At 36.6% G+C, this 15,520-nt stretch overlaps 1 non-coding gene across 1 annotated transcript; it reads right to left on the bottom strand.

The window, feature by feature from the left end:
• Positions 1–464: 464 nt before the first annotated feature.
• Trnar-gcg (transfer RNA arginine (anticodon GCG)) lies at positions 465–537 on the bottom strand. Its single transcript has one exon. It is a non-coding gene; the product is annotated as a tRNA-Arg (tRNA).
• Between the last annotated feature and the right edge of the window lie 14,983 nt (positions 538–15,520).

Raw genomic sequence — 15,520 nt, 5'->3', positions numbered from 1 at the left:
AATGGTATTTTTTTTTAAGAGGTAGACGCTTTCAAGGTTATAGTCAATTGTTGTTAGACAAAAACGGGGGAAATCCCAACGTTCAATTATTTGTTACGTGCACATTAATCAACGGACCGTTAACCGACTAGGAGACATGCGGGTAAACCTATCTTATCATGATTGCCATGTGATGTGCAATCAACCTTATCTACCGGCAATTATTTCATGTCTACAATCGCGTTAACTTCATCCGGTGTTATAGTGACATACTCCATTGCGAGTCTATATATAGGAGAACTACATATAGGAGTATATGTAGGAGATATAGAAGTATATATATATATATATATATATATATATATATATATATATATATATATATATATATGTTAATGCAATGGAGGTAAACGACAAAGGCAAATGAATATATATAAATGAAAATCGTAATGAGTTGGAAAATCAAGAACAGTGAAAAAACTTTCAGCCTCCACCGGGACTCGAACCACGGGCCCCCCGCTCCGCACGCGGACACCCTAACCACTAGGCTATGGACGCTGACTGCACGTCCAGAGGCCCGAAACCGGTAAGGAAGATCGTAATTCCACTGTAGGCGCCTGTCACCTGTATCGAACAATACCAGTTCTGTTTTTGGTGACATATTTTGCCCTACTCTAGAGATCAAACATGATGCTATCCAACTCGAAAATCATTTGTGAATCCTAAAGCCGGAAAAGCTACCTTAAATCGATGCATTGAATAATCAAGTTTGTTGCTGAATTATCGATCCAAAAATTTGCGAATAAATTATTGATCGATCTTTAGATTGAAAATGTTTCATTTTCCGTTTTCTATGTTATTTGCAAACGCAAATCCATGTCATCGGAAAAACATTACATGACAACGTAACATTTTAACTTATAAATGTCTATTTTCAGCCTGCCTTAAATTTGATCCCGATAATATTTCATATAATTTACATGAGGATGCAAGCTGTATGGGTTATTATGGTATGAAACACAATACACATACCTCTCAACTTAAAATATGATGCTTTGAATAGCTATCAAACCGAACAGATGTATAAAGTCGGGCCTCATGCACGTGATAAAAGCAGGGTGAATTTTCACACGTAAGGGAAACTTAAAAGGTTGTTTCATTCAATTTACATTTTAATAAAATTGAATTCCTTGTTTGTTTGTTGTTTGTTTGATATTTTATTCAAGGTGAAATGGGATAGAAATTTCTCAAGTGAAACTTGATAGCACACAAAAAATCTTTGCGATCTCCATTTAATTACCAGTTGGTTGGTTACGTAAGTTGACAGTGGTTCAATGAAGCAACGTTCTCGAGTGACCAAACACAAAGGATGTTGGTGAAAAAAGTGATAGCGCCATCTATACTATTTACCCAATTTACCTAATTTACCTTCTACCCCCCCCCCCCCACCCTCCAATCCCCGCCCGCCCCTCTTCGTATGGCGTATTTGCCACATGATCTCATACATAAAAACATCTCGTCTTACCCTTAAACTTTGTAGAGAGTTTTGTTTCAAAATGGAGTTGCATTCTATATTTCACTAATTTAAATTTGTGTTGTAACTCACAAAGATGCCATTCAGAACTTGTTTTTAACCAGGTAATCTTTTTAGCTCTTTCATTTATTGGCAAGTGTCACGAATTTTGTATTCTAGAGTTGCAATGTTCTCTGTTATTTATGTTTGATTTATCTTTCTTCAATTTGGGAAAGGAGGAAGTGAATGCTTGGAACGCGTAGTTCTCTGCTTACACCAAGAATATCAAGTTTTACGGTGAAGAAAAACCATGAATGTTTCATAAGGTTTAATTTTATCATGCGCAATTTTCTATTACATGAAAACAAACCGTGAGCACTCGTCTCTAAAAAGAGAAGGGTAAAATGAAAATGTTGATTATCTGGTAAATAGGTAGAGGGGTGAACTGGGGGACCTAGGGGAGTAACAGAGGCAAAAGGTTGGTGCGTCGAAGAGCGATGCATAATACATACCCTTTGTTTGGAAACGACAGTGCATTATATACTTTATCTCTTTATTTATTTCTTTTCCGCATTCTCTTTATTATTCATGATTTTGACTTTACGATAGCACAATAAACGGTACGATATGTCTATCCGTATTACCGCATTACCCCTGCACCGAATCACAGACAAGGTCAAACTACGTATACCATCAAATGCACCATGCATTTTGGTTTTAGAAAATTATGGACAGTTTCCACTATCGTTTCCTAATTATTTTGATCACACATTTAAATATGTTATAAGTTCAATTATTCAAACAGTCCACAGCATTTTGAAACAAATTTACATATAAAAAGTCGACTCCATGCTTTATCCAGATTTCCCTTCGGAGTTGGTTTCAAAGCAAACTTATGATGGAAAAGCATTTCAATGACAGTCAGGATTGTTTGGGGTTTTTCGCGATTTTCTAAGACTGTGGCGCTCGACCGAAAATGAAAAAGTTGGAACAAGTTGAATGCGAAGGCTACTGAAATGTCTTGTCCCGAACGTCGGAAATAGTTACCGTAACCCACCCATGTCATAATCCCCAACTGCATTGCAACCATGTGCTTTGAAGACCAAGATAATGTAAGGATCAAACGTAACTACATATATAAGCCATTTATTATAAAAGAGTTTTTGTGTTCCATAATAATTTAATGTAGTGTATGTGTTTAAATTCTGTGAAGCAGTTTTGAAGTCACTGTATTTTGTGTCTTGTAAAATACTATGATTCATGTGTAAATAAAGTGCTATAAGTGCAATAGAGTGCTATAAATCTTTGGACTTGCATAGCAATTTTTCTATTTTGCATACGAGTTTGCGATGCGATACTGGATACAGGGATGTGCCCAGGATTTCCTGAGTGCCGGGTATACCGTCCTGGGGGAGGGGTCTAATGGGGAGGGGGTGTCCCCCTTTTTTCGATTCTTGAAGGTGCTCAGATGCCAAATGCTGGCACTTGTGTAGCTTTTTAAACACATACACAAGTACTAGTTTTGCGAACAAGTTACATTTTTTTTTTTGGCGAAATATATTACGTACGTACCTGGTAACAGTTATTAGTTTGATTCAAAGAGATTTTACAAGGGACCGATTGAGAGCCGTAAGTAATGTTTCTCGCATGCATAACTGATGCATTATTAGTCTGTATGATTTTGGCATAGGCTAGGCCAAATTTATGTTGAATATATTGTTAGGAATGTCGGGATTTTAGATGCAAATAGTGCTGGGCGGGATTCACAATTTTTAAGACAGTGCTGGGCGGGGCCGCCCAGTGCCGCCCAGCGTGAGCACATGCCTGCTGGTATATTTATGTATTTCATAAATGTTTATTTTCCTGGTAAGATTGAGATGAGTCCTACAGCTATAAAGCTCGGAATCGATGCGCCTTTGGAACCGCGGCACGGAAAACGCTAAACAGGTCAAGATGACGAAGGTGCCGCTATAGCGAGATAGTAGTACCTCTTTTGTAAGGGGAAATTTAACGCGATCTCTGTCTTTTTTGGCGTTCCATAATTTTGATTACATTTTAGATATTTGCGCGTGTTATTTATAGAAGAGGACACTTTATGTAACACTAACATTGGTTCACCACAAGGAGATAGTGCAAGTGCACTATTTTTTATAACTTATCTAGCCAACTCTATGAAATCAGATGATAATGATATCGATGCAGTTATCCTGCCATCGCAGTTAGTTGATCATGATTACAGCACTACCACCACTAATTCTTTTTTCACAGTAGACCAACAATACGCTGATGATATCTCTTGGGCATCAACTGGTCAGCATACACTGCAAGACATCGAAAAACGAGTCTCTGACAAACTGGCAGTAAGAAATCTGAAAATCAATTGCACAAAAACTGAGAAATTTACAATCACAAGAAAAGGAAATGACAGTTGGAAGAAATGTAAATATGTTGGAAGCTTGCTGGGGACCGAAGAAGACATTAACAGAAGAATTGGTATAACCAACGGTGCTTTCAACACACTGTCAAGCATTTTTAAAAGCAAAAACATAAGCCGGAAAATTAAGCTTAGGATCTTTGAGACTTTATTAAAGAGTATTTTTTTGTACAATTGCGAACTGTGGGGCACAACGAAGGATCTTGATCGCAAAATTGACACTTTTCAAAGGAGACTACTTCGAAATATTCTCAACATTAGATGGACCAATAATAATTGGTTATCAAATGATGAGCTCTACAACGAAACCAACCAAACACCTTGGTCATCGATAGTCGCACATAGAAGATTGAGATTTTTCGGTCATGTAGCAAGACTCCAAGAGGACGCTCCAGCAAAGGTTGCTTTAAGAGAAGCACTGAGACATACTGCTAAACCAGTTGGAAGACCCGTGACTACATTGCTTGGAAAAATAAAATCGCAATTCAAGGACATTAATATTAACAATTTCGAAGAAGCAATAAACCTTGCGCAAGATCGTGATACGTGGCGGAGGTTAATCACTGAGCATGTCGGATAGACGAGACTCAACTTACTACTACACTTTATGTAACACTGTATTATAATCAAAAGTTTATTTTGAGATATTTGGCACCTCTGGAATAGAGAATAAATGGTTGAAAATTCAATGTTGCGTATTCCTTTTAGCGTAATACTTGGAATCTTGGCTGCTACTTTATAGGCGCTTTTAACATCAGTGGTGTTCGCAGAGCATATATGAAAAGGGGTGTGGGGGGGGGGGGGGCTGCGATGGCCATAGCATCCACCTTCAATCGTTAGTCCGCGGAAATGGTTTAGTCGGGATATGTTTTACATTCAGCCGTGAAATGTTAGACCATCGTTATGTGTGTACACCACCTTATCAACCTCACCCAAAAATCAAGAGTATATATATAGGTTCAGCTCTTACATAAATCAGTCGCTGGTCTTTCGAACTTGCCCTTCATCAATCCCTACCTTTAAAGTCCTGTGCACGCCATTGTATAAACACGTCCTTAAATATTTTGTACTGGTTTTTTAGCATGATTCTTGACTGGGCTTAACAAAAGCCCGAAAGGGAGCATTCTATGACATATTGTATATTTGTAAAGCTGATTAACTTAGAACCGGAAAGGTATAGAAACTATGCAGGCACTCAAGAGCTTTCTAGTCGTGGGGTAATGCATCAAGATTTAAAATTCTGCCAAACGGTCACTCTATTTCTGAAGGATAAATAATTCACTACATGGATTGATCATTTAAACTTTGAGGTGTCTTGATTTTCTAATTAAGGTCTCGTTTGGATCAGCTTTCATGGTCCATTGAATGTTAAACCAACTGTCAGGTTTCTGCAATAACATCGTTAAGTAGATTAAAGGCTTAATGCGAGAGTGTGAGGGTGGGTGTGTCTGTGTGTCTGTGTCACGTCTTGCTTGTAAACATGAGTTCAGCCCAATCTGGATTCTGACAACGACATTCTACCCATGTTGCTATTATTGGCCTTACTGACTATACATTCTTGATAATATGGACAAGGGTCAGATCATTGGTGCTGTGTTTTTGGACCTAAAAAAGGCAGTTGATACAGTCAACCATGAGATTCTTCTGCATAAATGATCTTATTATGGGATACGGGATAATGAGCTGGCCTGGTTCTCTAATTATTTGTCAAATAGAGAACAAACTTCTATTATTGATGGGGTTAAATCTGATGCAAGACCTGTTACAATTGGTGCACCCCAGGGATTCATATTAGGTCCACTTTATTAATGACCTTCCTACTACAGTTTCGAATTGTAAGGTGTTACTTTATGCCGATGATACTGCTATCATGTATGGTTCAGAAAACGAATTAGATATTGAGAGGGTCATAATTTTGGATCTGGAAGCTGTTTCTGATTGGATGAACACTAATAAGCTGACACTTAATGCTTCTAAAACCAAGGTTATGACATTTGTCTCTTCTCAAATTATAAAAAATGTTAATCCCCTCAATGTAAAGCTTGATAATGATATTCTTGAAAATATTCAAATACCTTGGAATGTGGTTCGACCCGTTTTAAATGGGAAAAACATATTGACAAAATTACTGCAAAAATGTCACAGAAACTGGGTATTCTAAAAAGACTTAGTTGGTGTGTTGACCAGCATACACGTAATACTCTGTACAACGCTCTAATTGTACCCCATATTGATTATTGTTCTGCCGTTTGGACTACGGCGACGAACAAATTGGTTGAGCGGATTTAAAATCGTGCAGCTTGATTAGTCCTTGGGTGTGGGATGTGCATGTTACAGATATTGTTGCTGAATTGAAGTGGCTATATGTCCGTCAACGTGCATTGTATTTCAGGAATATTCTTATGTATAGATGTGTCCACGGCCTGGCTCCAGATTACCTTACTGATAATACAATTCTACTGAGTGATAGCCATTCGTACAGAACTAGATCTAGCTGCTCTAATAAGGTTTTACTTGCTCCTGTTAGATCTGGGAATGGTAAAAGGTCCTTTAAATTTTCTGGAGGCAGGTTGTGGAACAGTCTTCCCCAAATTTGAAATGCTTGCCAAATGTTAATATTTTTAAACGCAATATGAAAACTTATATATTCTGTTTAGATGTCTGATAATCTCAAGAAGGGAAGCTTGGACAAATCTCATATTTAGTATGTAGTTGTGACACGTTCAGTACAAGAAGCATATTGCTTTATATGGAGGTCAAAGGTCATCTAGAGTCACCAGACGCCAAATTGTGAAAACCTTGTTTTATAAGCTATCGTATCTACCGACCAGCCTATCAGATAACATGGGCGTTACGCCCCATACGAATAGGAGGCCGTTGGCAATTGGAAAAGAGCTTATGGGCATCCTTTGAATCAAATAAAATTCTCGCGTACAAAGTTGCCAAATAATAACTTCAGGTTGTGATGTAATTGTGCTGGGGTAATGGCTAGGCGCCGTTTTATGAAAATTAACTATCGCCTTGTCAGATTTTTATCAATGACAGATCTCAGTGCGAATTAACTGTATAGAATGGGTAGCTATCTGCACGTGCATTATGTACGGGAAGTTTTCATGTGCGGAGATTGTACACAAACTCCATGGAGCATTTACAAACATACAAGCCCCGTTTCATTCTGTCAGAGATTCCAAGATGCAATATTTCCAATTTCGCTTCCTCCATCGCATTATTGGAACAAACCACTACCGCCATAAAATAGGGCAAATTGATGTCACTTTTGTGGTCGCTATGATGAGACCCGGTTACATCTGTTTTGGGATTGCCCTATTATATCGAACTTCATTTTAGATGTGGAGCAAGCTATTTTTGGCAGTCAGTTTATATTTACAAAGAATGACATATGCTTCGGGTATCATTTTCTGTGTATCACCCATATAATTTCTTAATATTTCATCTAAAGTACTTCATCTTCAGTAAAAAAAATTAAAAACACGGAAATGAGATGTAGGGATTTTTTATATAAGTTAAAATTTGCAATCAAACTTGAGAATGAACTCAAGCAAAGAGGCAAATCTTTTATTTCTTACGAGCAGTTAAAAGACTCATTTAGTAATTGCACTATATTGTTCAGTTAATTACGATGCATCATTGTCATTGTTTTTATATGTACTTATCACTACTTGTTAAAGGTCTTTGACCTTATTATATTCAAATATGTACAAATTGACACAAGAATGTTACCAACAAAGATACCAAGCGTGGTAAAAAAAAATTAAAAAATTAAAATTACAAACATACAGCGAAAGCATCATTTAAAATGTAAAATAACAATTTATAGGAAGAACGGTTTGACCTTACGAAGTACGTAATGATGTGTTTTAAAGGCTTATATAAATATGTTGTGTTCATATATTCATTTCTCAACCAATTAAAAATATATATTCAACGTCGATATCACGACGGCTTGGTTATTAAAATAAATGCAGGTAGACTACTAACAATAAGCATTTTTTAAATGTTTCGTGTCAGAATACCTGTACTGAAGCTGGTCAAAAATATTCTTAATTTGTTTCTAGGACATATTACATGCCATCAGTCATAATTAAAAGATCGCTTTGATTTAGGCAGTGTAATGGAGTAATATCGATATTTTTCGCACACCAATCTGCAGCTAAAAGACAAGATAAATAATTGGGAAAATGTACCAACCGCGCTAATCGAGTAGCGGTTCAAAGTAGCAGTGATGTACTATATAGGTTTTGGACGTGAGTACACCTAGCTATATTGTATATTATATTCCTAATTCTAGAGGAGCCCCAATGTACCAGAAGCCAAGCTATCTTCCTCGGAATTTTTGCAGATGTTTTATGTTTATTTCTTTGAAACAGTACAATAGACCTAGCTGCTTATTTACGATTCCGTGACATGTTTTACTTTGTTCATAACTTATACTTTTGGTGGAAAAAAGGTTAAATTTCATACTGCGCAGAAACATAATTTTCCAATTTGCAATTACGCAGTTGTATACGGTCTGTACTATTGCGATTTGGAAGGCAGTCATAGTGGCGAGTGAGTATTGCGTTTAAATTTTAGTCACGGTCGCCAAATAGCGAGTACTTTTAAAAACATTTCAGTGACGAGGCCTGGAAACCGTTAAAACATGATTTATCATAGCAGATATCAAGGATACTTTTCATACATGGTTTATGGATTTGCCATATTGCGTACAAAAATCCAGCTAATAGGTAATACCTATCGGTATACCACACGAGAAATAGATGACGTAATCACCGCAATTGCCTATAGCCGATCGGTAATAGCTCTTTATAGACCGTGGAAATGGTTATCCTAGTATATGTTTTAAACTCATGATACAAATTTAATTATTATCCCCGAAATCAGTGACTATGTTGTCCCTTATAGACGCAATCAACATGTAATAATGCTTACTCGACCCTCCTTGGGCATGAAGGAATAAAGTGCAACGCGACGGGGCATTTACCCTTAACACGTAGTTTCGAGACACCATTTACACGTAATACACCTGCTCAATGCGACTAGATAGCGTCGACACGAGAAATAGATGACGTAATCACTGCAATTGCCTATAGACTGTCGGTAATACCTATTTATTGACAGTGAAAATATGAAAACAAATTATACATATTAACTAGTTAGAATACAACAGTTTCAAATGCTGCATGTTCCACAATCGTGCAAATCGAAATATTTCTACGCGAGAAAAACAAGAAAAGAAAAGAAAAAAGTTGACGGGGTATCGAACCCGGGATCTCGCGCATACTAAACGAGGATCATGCCTCTAAACCAACATCACAATAACTGCAATAACAGGTCCCCGGGTATCGACGTTCTGCCATATTAATTTGATTCCTCTTTTTCTAGATAGTTTGGGCGAAGACCTCCTCGATGATATTAACGACATTCTCAAAACAGGCAGTTTGTCCATGTCTCAACGTACTAGTATCGTTACACTTCTCGTTACACTGCTAAACACAGACTTTAAGCCGATCTCGAATGTTTTACAAATCAGAATGTCTTTTAGCAGCAGACACGTGACACTCCTATGCAAAGTACTGGTAATACTAATACTGTAATTTAACAATCCACTTTTTGGTTTGATGATAATCGTAACCTATATGTAGTCACGCAGGCGGATAAGTGTGTGTGTGTGTGGGTGTGTGTGTGTGTGTATGCGTGAGTTTCCGCTAGGTTTTCATTGTCTTTTTTACCCAAAAGCAAGAGTTCGAAAGCTGATGAGAGTGACAATGTTATCTGTCAGTCAATATAGTTGGCGTCAAGCATAGGATTCCTAGGATTACAAGTTTCATTGCATTAATCTCGCACTGAATTACGCAAGTCATTTGCATGTGAAAGGTTTCACAGGGTGTGAGTGTGGTGCGGGGCGGGGGAACTTTACTTACCAAGGGGAATACGATGATACAATTTAACACGTCAACGCGATGCTAAGGAGCTCTTTAAGATGACGTTAGATATTGAGACATTGAGATAAATATCTCATATTGTGTTTATACTCGTCTATTGACATGTTAATTATTGTATGTGACATGTCAATATACCTTACATATATTATGTATAAATATTTAGATATTTGAGGTACCGTTTGGATGCATATCAAACATTTCATAGTACATATATCGTTACTTTCTTATTGTAATATTAAGTATGGCGGTATAGTGGTATTTTCTACCCCTCTCCCTACTCGCTTTCCTAATTCAAATTTGACTCTATGCCATTGTGGTATCACTCATTTATTTGTAAACTACTGGATGTGGATCAATTGACAGTGAATAACTTAAATTTAATCAACAAAATTTGAAACATCCTTAGTTTAGTCTGCAATTTTAAGGGATAGAACAATATGTTATCATGCATTTGCTATAGTTTGTTTTTTCCCCAAGACAGTTCGTTACTTTAATCTTCGAAATGAATGTAAATGAGTAGACTCACATTGTTTGCGACATTTTGTTGTTAATTAAGCAAGTGGATATGTATTCCGTGCGGAATAATTCGGGGCCTACAAAATTTAGCTGCACTGGCAATTCTTGTGGTAACCTTGGCAACCGCCCTAAACAACAAAATAAAGTTGAGAGATTGCAACTCTCCCGCTGATAATCCTGATGGCAAGCCGCAATACGTGATACATATCACCATCACATCCAGTGGTGAATAAAGCTATCAGTATGTGATAGGACTGGGTGTGCGGTGGGGTATTGGGGGGGGGACAATCGGTGGGGTAAGAACAGTCTGTGGAAACTATGGTAGCCTTGATGGAACATTGACAATGTTCGACAAATTCCTACTACATCATGTCCACATTTCTATATTTTCTCAAGCTGTGGCAGTGTTCCTTCGAAATGTTTTCTTAAACAAGTCAAGATAATCTCAAAATATGCCGAAAAGTTAGACGTATTATCGAGGTAAAAGAAAGAAGAGGTGACCATTTGATTGCTTTGTACTCCTTTCTTCTAAGTACAAGGGATCCAGCTGAATGCCATGAGCATCCGTAGTTGAAAACAAAGAGTGAGGGGCACAGAAACATACCATTTGCTCAATTTGAAATGTGGGGGAAAATCACATTATAGCTCATAACAAATAAGATATGACTCATATAATTGACAAATAAGGAGTAATGTTTTAGAAAATATATTGGAGTTTACGGTCCCCTTGGACCTTCGTCAGCAATACTTGGCAGTCTAATGAAAAGTCTATTTAATATATATATATATATATATATATATATATATTATCCACAGAGGAAATAATATTTGTTTACATTGTTGCATTTTGATGCAATTCGAAAAGTACAAAAAATATAGCCATAATACTCAATAGTGAAATGACGACCTTCCTTACTGGTTTCGAACCTCTGGACATACTATCAACCATGGTGAGGCTGGTTAGGGTGTCCGCATATAAAGCAGGAGGCCCGGGTTCGAATCCCGGTGGAGGCTGGAAGTTTTCTCACTGTTCTGGATTTTCCAGCTGATTACAATTTCAAATATAAACTTTTTGACACACGTGACTACTGTGCATATCTTGTGCATTAATGGAAAATAGCATCGCCTTTAGCTCATTACTTCTTAACGTCCTCAATATATCTTATCTTATTTCAATTCTGCATTGCATGAGTCTATTAAGCTAATGTCAAGACGGATAATGCAATTCTCGAGGTTTTGGAAGTTGAAATCACACGTTAACTTCAAATTGTTTATCACAAAGCACATTTGCATTTAACAAAGCACTTGAACTAACAATAAGATAAGATATATTAACAAAACAGAATACGGTAACACATAGCACTATAGTTTTCCTTGCAGGGCTAAAATAAAGATGGGTTTTTTAGGCCTCAAAAGGCCTACGGTCTACCTCTCCTATCTCCCATCTCCCATCTCCCATGACCCCTTCCCCCGTGCCCCTCCCTTAAAATATGAGTCAAAACCAGTAAGCCTCAATGCCTGAAACATGCCATGTGCAGACTGTTACTCAAAAACTTCTCGTAAGTGCAACATAGAATTCAAAATAGAAAGTACCCACCGACTAGACCACCTCCCTTCCCTTTCAGTACAATTACAAAAATTGTAGAAATAAATTTTCCATATGAAAACAAAGTTATACTAAATATTAACCTGAAAACATATGCAATGGATGAACTCGTTGAATGTTTCTTTGTTGAATAATGTGGAATGAATTTCGAGTCCGTATGCGATCATGGAAGTATATATTATAATTTGTAAAGATGTACCCGGATGAACATCAGCATTCAGTCTTGACACTTTTTCGTTAAACTGATTCCTCACTTATCTGATCTAACGTTGGTATCCCCGCCACTCGACGTCGATTAGTCCGTCTGCAATGTCGTCTGCTTCCATTTTCCCTCCAAAAGACGTTCCTCTGTCTTTCTACCGTGATGTTTGCCTCTTCTTTTTTCTCCAACTCCTCACTAACTTCCTCTACAGAACATAAAGGGTTGTCTGGTAGCATTCCAATTCGGTTGCTTTTTCTGTTTTTATTATCGGCCATTGTTCCAGACTGGACGAATAATAAGCATTTCTCTTCGTGATCCTTCATGAAGAATGTCAAATCTTTCATTTCTTTGACAGAAATTTTTGAGCCTTTAATGGTAAGTCTGGTAACCCTTCTTCTCTTTTTGACAGAAATTCAGTTTAGTCGGGGGAAAAAATCACAACGTCCAAAGCGAAACAAATCTTTCGGCTACAACCACCGTGAAAGGAACGGGTATTTCACTGAACAGGTGATATAATCTGTTCTTTTGCCTTCCGTTTTGCAGTTGTGACAAATAAAGAAAAATTGTCCAGTTTTATTCTCCTCACTTGGCAATACTTTGGCCCCTTGATTCTTTCTTTGTGTCGTTTTTTTTTCCTTCTTTTATCCTCAGATTCAGAGTAAATATTTCATTATAAGAAGAGTCAGTCAATAAAAACAGATTATGCCTGAAGTAAGAAAAGTGAGGAGAGATAAAAAATATATATATATATAAATTTAAAAAGAATAAGCGGATGATGAATGCGGATAGCTAGACTGCACCGTCTGCAGTTTGTCCGATAGACTTAACCTTCTAACATAAATTTACTCAAAGAACTTGCAAAGAAGAATTGACATGCAGCGACTCAAAAAAAAGCAGTACATAAAACTCTTTTCCGTAGTGCAACAGAATATAGGTCTATCTCAATTTCACATTAAGTATATATACGCTATGATGATTTAATAATTTGCATTTTGGCTGTAATTCGTTGATACAATTAATGGTAACTCCGCCCATCCTGCGGTTTCAGTGGTTGAACAAGTACATTACGTAAACACGAACATAAATATTCATGAGAAATAGAAATATGCCACCCAGTTCATACGGTAACTATAGTGAATAAGCGGTGTTCAATTTATATTTCTCTATCTGTCAGATTAGACACAATTAAGTAACATTTTAGAGGGCCTGGCGTTTCGATGTAGCAGGGTCTTCTTCAGAAGCTAACTTGAAACGAAAGAAACGAAGAAGACATTAAGGAGACACGGATGGACAGAGAGTTATAAATAGAGCAAATGAGTAATGAATAGAGCAAAAATAGGCACAACAATTGAGAGTTAAAATAAAAGGATTATCACATTACGTAGATACGGATGGACAGAGTTATAAATAGAGCAAATGACGAATGAAAAGATCAAAAATAGACACAACAATTGAGAGTTAAGATGAAAGGATTATCACATTACGTAGATACGGATAGACAGAGAGTTATAAATAGAGCAAATGAACAATGAATAGAGCAAAAATAGACACAACAAATGAGAGTTAAGATGAAAGGATTATCACATTACGTAGACACGGATGGACAAAGAGCAAGTTGGGGGTTGGTTTTGTCCAATCGGAAACCGTATCCCTTTTCTGATCAGTGTTATACTCCAGGGGCTAATGTAAGTTCCAATAGGAACATTATGAATTGGTTGCCCCACTACCCCCCCCCCAACCCCATCCCTACCTTATCCAACCTGCCTTCATATAAATACCTTTAAACTTGCTGATAGTTTAAGCTTTAAACTTCATCGTCTTAAAGATTCCCACAGTTTTTTTTTAATGCAAAATAAATATTAAAGGCTCTTTCGATGGCAAATAGTGTAACCCTTATCTTACAGAGGAAAAATATCCCACATGTCTGTTATGACTTAATGACAAATCTTAGTAACTTATATATCATAAACATGAGATATGGTTGATTTATTTTCACTGGCTATAATCCTCGATTCTTCCAGTATAGGTCGTCCGTGACGGATATCATCACGAGGAAGATGTTCTGCAAAATGTTCAAAATTTTCCTTATATAACCTTTTTGTTGAAATGTGATACATTTGACTGTAATGCTTACTTAGCTGTCAATGTTCCCTGTGGGTCTTTCTGTAAAGATGTCATCAAAATGCAACGCTTTTGGTAGAAACATTATTTTATTCTCTGAATAAATTATTCATATATTTTAAAACAATATCTTTTCCAGCTGAATTGCTCTATACCTTTGTCAGATGCTTTCACAAATATCACTATATATATATATATATATATATATATATATATATATTTATATATATATATATATATATATAAATAAATAAATATATATATATATATATATATGTATATATATATATATATATATATATATATATATATATATATATATATATATATATATATATTTATGTGACATCTCGAGTCGTCTTTATTAAAGTATACGTCTATAGTTAGGTCTGCGAGGCAGAGTTGTGATAACATCTACTTTGAATTATATTTGTGTGGGGTTGAAAATGTGCAATACCCCCTCTCCCACTCCTCCCCGCCCCACCCTCCCCACACCCTCCCTCTGTATCAGCGTTAAAAATGGATTTATGCCTAGTTTGTGAATATTTCATCATTCATGAGAACGAATCTACAGATGATAATTCTCCTCAGCAATAAAGTGATGACAATAACAGCAATAGTTCAAATTCTATACATTTCAAGTAGACTGGACTTTGTAAACGTGATGACAAAGGTCACATGGTCGCTTGAAAATTTCCTATTGATTTATATGAAAAACATAAAAATCGAGTCCCTCTGTAAACAAAATTCTTCCCCCTGTCGCTTTTTTGGGTTTATCGAATGTAATTGGGAATGGATCCCTGGTTAAACAACATACAATGTACTGTGGTTTCTGAATCCCCACCCTTGCACCCCGTCAGCAACGAAATGGCTATTTATAGAGTCCGCCATGAACCATATGGCTAGATAGCGCTGTATAGACTGAGCGCATGACTTCTATTATAGCAAAAACTAGAAAAACTCTTTACTATTCTCACGTTTTTTTTTTTTTTTAAATTTCCCTGACAGTTTTCTGTGTAAGTTTATAAATATGACTCAAAAATGAAGTGATAATGTAATATAGCGGTTCTGTTCAGATATTTTAATTCACCAAAATTTGCAACGGGAAACCTTATAAGATTGAGATTTTATCACTGTGTAGTTTACATGCAAGGGTATATTTGATAGTTAGAAACTTGACGCTGTC

Source organism: Apostichopus japonicus, chromosome 14, assembly GCF_037975245.1.
Source record: "Apostichopus japonicus isolate 1M-3 chromosome 14, ASM3797524v1, whole genome shotgun sequence".
In the NCBI taxonomy this organism is placed as follows: domain Eukaryota; kingdom Metazoa; phylum Echinodermata; class Holothuroidea; order Aspidochirotida; family Stichopodidae; genus Apostichopus; species Apostichopus japonicus.
The sequence above is the reverse complement of the archived record's forward strand: the minus strand, read 5'-3'. Positions and strand labels throughout refer to the sequence as shown.